This window comes from Lemur catta, chromosome 1 (genome assembly GCF_020740605.2).
Source record: "Lemur catta isolate mLemCat1 chromosome 1, mLemCat1.pri, whole genome shotgun sequence".
Taxonomy (NCBI): domain Eukaryota; kingdom Metazoa; phylum Chordata; class Mammalia; order Primates; family Lemuridae; genus Lemur; species Lemur catta.
Genome location: NC_059128.1, coordinates 186,029,685 through 186,034,798, shown reverse-complemented (window position 1 = coordinate 186,034,798; position 5,114 = coordinate 186,029,685). Strand labels below are relative to the sequence as shown.

Genomic DNA, 5,114 nt, shown 5'->3' with positions numbered 1-5,114 from the left:
TTTATAGCTTTTGTGTGGGAAGCAAGCTGTAGTGGAGTTGGTGGCAAAATTATCTTAGTAGACAAATGCTTGATAGATCAAGCATTTTTGGTACTTAATGCATCTCAAGATGGATCCAAATTTCACTTTTTTTTCTTCCTGTCAAGATGTTCACAAACACCCCCATCTTAAGACTTTAAAGGACTTTACAAATGAATATTATTTTCCTCCAAGTTTTAGCTATAGACAAGATGAAACAACTATATTGACTCTTCTGTAGTTATATAGTCTCTACAAAGCTGGAATACAAAAATTGAAGGGTTTTTTTTCATTAAGTATATGTAAAATTTTTGGTTATTGTGGTAAAATATATAAACATAAAATATGCCATTTAATAATTTTAAATATACAATTCAGTAGCATTAGTAATATTCCTAATGTTGTGCAACCATCCACCACTATTTCCAAAACTTTTCCATCACCCCAAACAGAAACTCTATCATTAGATACATTTTTATGCAAAATTTTGAATAAGTGTTCATTCATTAATTAACTAGTTTATCCACTAAACAAATATTTATCAAGTATCTTCCATGTGTATAACCCTGTGCTAGAAACTAGAGGTAAACAATGTGAGATGAATAAGAGTGAACAGTGGAGTGGCCCATTTTCATACATTTTTGCCTATGAATGGTCAATTGACCAACTAAAACACCAGTGATAACATTAATGCTTGCTATCAAAGTGCTTTATGTGTATTAGTTCATTTAATCCTTGTAACAACTCCATGAGGCAGGAGTTGCTACTGTTAGTATTCTGATGCTACAGGTAATTAAACTGAGAAAAAGGAAGGATAAGTAGCTTGCTCAAGGTCACACAACTCATCAGAGTGGGAGCCAGGTTTCCAACGTAGGCTGACAGGCTCAGAGTTTGTGCCCTTAACCACTATCTGCAACTTTAAAAATATTTTCTTTATTGAGGTATAATTTACCTACAATAAAATGTACCAAATTTAAATTATGGCTCAATGACTTCAGCCATGCTATAACCACAATCAAGAAATAACACATTTTCATCACCTTAAAATGTTCCCTTGTACTTTTTTTTTGTTTTTTTGAGAAATGAGGGATCGTTTATGGAGTTCTTATACATTGGCTCTGAAAGTGTTTCAAAATATGGAACGCTTCACAAATTTGCATGTCTTCTTTGCGCAAGGGCCATGCTAATCTTCTCTGTATCGTTCCAATTTTAGTATATGTTCTGCCGAAGCGAGCACCCTTGTACTCTTTTATAGTCCATGCTTCCTGACCCACAACCCCTAGTCTTAGGCAATCACTAATCTGCTTAACTATAGATTAGGTTTTCCTTTCTAGAACTTCATATAAATAGACTCATATAGTACTCTTTTTATTCCATCCAGCTTCTTTTGTCCAGTATACTGTTGCTGAGATCACTGATGTGGCATGTGTTTGTAGTTCCTTTTAATAGCTGAGTAATATTCCACTGTATGGCTAAATCTCAATTTGTTTATCAGTTCATCTGCACATTTGGGTTGTTTGCATCTTTGACTACTATGAGTAAAGCTTCTGTAAACATTCGTGTATGGACATATGCAGATATATGTTTTAACTTATTTTGGATAAATACCCATGAATGGGATTGTTGGGTTATATGGTAAATGTGTGTTTAACTTTTTAAGAAACTGCCAAGTTATTTTCCGAAGCAGTTGTATAGTGTTTTATGGTCCCACCAGCAATGTATGAGAGTTCCAGTTGCTCTATATCCTCATCAAGAGTGGGTATTTTGGATATTTCAGTATTTTTAGTTTTGGCTTTTCTAATGGATACATAGTGGTGACTCATTGTGGTTTTAATTTGCACTTCCTTGAAGACTAATGATATTGAGCATATTTTCTTGTGTTTACTGATCATCTTCTTGGTAAAATATCTGTTCAAAACATTTGCCGCTTGTTCCATTACATTGTTTTGTCTTCTTACTATTGCGTTAACTAGTTTCCATTGTAGTTGGTTTTATTTTTAAATATATTCTGGATATCAGTCTTTTATCAAATGTGTATTTTGCAAATGCTTTCTCCCAATTTGAGATTTTTCTGTTCATTTCCTTAATTTTTTCTTTCTAAGAGCAAAGATTTTTCACTTTATGAAGTCCAATTTATTATTCTTTAATGACTTGTCCTTATTTTTGTTCTAAGAAAATTTCCCCTATCCCAAATTCACAAATATTTTCTCCCATGTTTTCTCATCTAGTCTTTTACAATTAAGTATGATGTTAGTTGCAGGCTTCTGTAGATGTTCTTTATCAGGTTGAGAAAGTTCCCTTCTGTTCCTGATTTGCTGACTATATTATAAATGAAGGATTTATCAAATGCTCTTTCTGTATATATTGAGAGGATCATATGGCAGTTTCCTTTATTCTGTTAATATGTTAAATAGTAAGTTACATTGATCAATTTTTGAGTTTCAAATCAACTTATTTTCCTGAGAAACCTCACTGTATCATGATAAAGTATTCTTTTAAATACTGCTGGATATGATTTGCTAATATTTTCTAAAGATCTTTGAATATATATATACATGAAATATATTGGCCAGGGGTTTCCTTTTCTTACAATGTCTATCAGGTTTTGATATTAGAATAGTACTGGCATCACAAAATGAGTTGGGAAATGTGCCTGCTTTATTTTGTGAAGGACTTTGTGTAGCATTGATATTATTTTTTCCTTAAATGTTTGATGAAATTCACCACTAAAGCTATCTGGGCCTGGAGTAAAGCCCAGATTAGGACTTCAATTTCTTAAATAATATTATGAATTCAATTTCTTTAATAGATATGAGGCTAATAAAGTTTTCTATTCCTTCCTAACTCAAAGTTGGTTATTTATGTCTTTCAAGGAAATTTGTTCATTTCATTTGTCAAATTTATTATCAAAGGTATTCATATTCCTTTATTATTTATAGACTCTGTAGTAATGTCCCCTCTTTAGTTGGCATCTTCTTTTTGACCAGTCTAACTGGAGACATCAATTTTATTGAATTTTTCAAAGAACTAGCTTTTGGTTTCATTGATTTTCTCTTTTGTGTTCTATTTTATTGATTTCTGCTCTTATCTTTGTTATTTTCTTCCTTCTGCTTTCTCTGATTTGTCCTTTTATTGCTTCTTAAATTGAAGGCTTTGGTTGTGGATTTGGACCTTTCTTCTTTTCTAATATAAGCATTTGCAGATATAAATCTCCCTCTAAGAATTGATTTTGCTGCATTCCATAAATTTTGATATGTTTTATTTTCATTTTCATTCTTTCCAAGGTGTTTTCTAAATTCCTTTGTGTTTCTTTTTTGCTGTGTAGATTATTTATAAGTGCATGGTGTAATTTCCAAATATTTAAGAATATGCCAGATATCTTTCTGTTATTGATTTCTAATTAAATTCCCTTATGGTCATAGAATATACTTTGAATGATTTAAATTTATATCTTTCTGTTATTGATTTCTAATTAAATTCCTTTATGGTCAGAGAATATATTTTGAATGATTTAAATTTACTGAGACATGTCTACGGCCATACCACCCTGAACGCGCCTGATCTCGTCTGATCTCGGAAGCTAAGCAGGGTCGGGCCTGGTTAGTACTTGGATGGGAGACTTGCTTAATGGCCTGGAATATTATCTATCTTGACAATTATTCTGTGTGCACATGAAAAGAATATTTATTCTGCTATTTTTGGGCAGAGTAGTCTACAAATGTCAATTAGATCATGTTGGTTGACAGTGTTATTCAAGTTTACTATGTCCTTACTGATCTGCTGTCTACCTGTTGTATCGATTATTCAGAGAGAAGTGTTGAAATCTCTGACTACAATTGTGGATTTTTGTCTATTTTTCCTTGCAGTTCTATTAGCTTTCACTTCATATATTTTGCACCTGTTATTAGGTGTCATCAAAGATACTCCACTCTGGCTGGTCAGAAGTCAAATGTCTTCCAAGCCTATATGAGCACTGGGAGTTGTTTGGTTTACAACTCCCCAATTATTCTGTAATGAAGCTTCACTGAAATTTCCTCCTATGTCTTTATGACTATTTATTCAGCAACAGTCTCAAGGGAAATCCTATCCAATTTTCTGAAGCTATTTTTCTTTATGGCACTCTCCTTTTTGGAACTCTGCTCTTCCAATACCAGCTGTCCCCACCTTCTGAAATTATAATATCTGCCTCTTCAACTCAGCAAGACTGCCATACTCTTCCTGGCCATAGGCACCACCATCCACAAAGTGCCTCAGGCAGAAAGCTAGGACTACCGCAGGGCTCATCTCATTTATCTCCCTTCTGTTAGAGTTCACAGTCCTACACTACTTGTTCAATGGTTGTAAACAGTTGTTCATACATTTTGCTTAGTGTGGGAAGGTAGGTTTAGATCCAATTACTCCATCATGGTCAGAAATAGGATTCAGTAACTTTTGAAAAAAGGCTAAAGTACTGCAATACTCACAAATTATATCTTACTTAAACTAGGGAGAATTTAAAAAAACAAATACACTGAAAAATACTGGGAAAATTTAGATTTTAAGAGTTTCAGGAACTCTGAAAAACAGTTTGTAATTTATAACCCTGACATTAAGAGTTAATGTTTGAATTAAGCCAGAGCTAATATTCCTAAAGATTCTAATGGTTCTGGCAAGCTTTGGGACTTCAGGCAGTGCTCATCTATTTATTCACATATTTACATATATCCCACATCAATTATGATCCACTTTATAACTTAGTGTGTATTCACTCATCTTCTTTCTCCATGGATAATAGATGTAAAGTGGGAATATACTACATGCTAGATATTTGTGTTGTGAGTATATTCAGAAAAAGCCAGTCAAGCTTTCATGCATTAGTTATAGATAAACAATGGAATCTTCAAGAACTTTCTTTCTTATCCTATTTCTGCTAATGACCGATGACTTCTTCCCAGTGTCTGGTCCTACCATCACCTGGAACAAACTTCTCAAAGTTTTTAATCTACCTCTTTCCATAATTTTTACTTCACTCCATGAGGCAGAGTTAGGATTTATATAGCAGGATAAAGAGGGGAAAAGGGAATAATTGTGACTCATATTAGTATCTAACATAAGCT

At 33.2% G+C, this 5,114-nt stretch overlaps 1 non-coding gene across 1 annotated transcript; it reads right to left on the bottom strand.

Moving 5' to 3' along the window:
• Positions 1 to 1,148: 1,148 nt before the first annotated feature.
• On the bottom strand, positions 1,149 to 1,255 carry LOC123631108. Its single transcript, XR_006732983.1, has one exon. It is a non-coding gene; the product is annotated as a U6 spliceosomal RNA (small nuclear RNA).
• Positions 1,256 to 5,114: the final 3,859 nt, after the last annotated feature.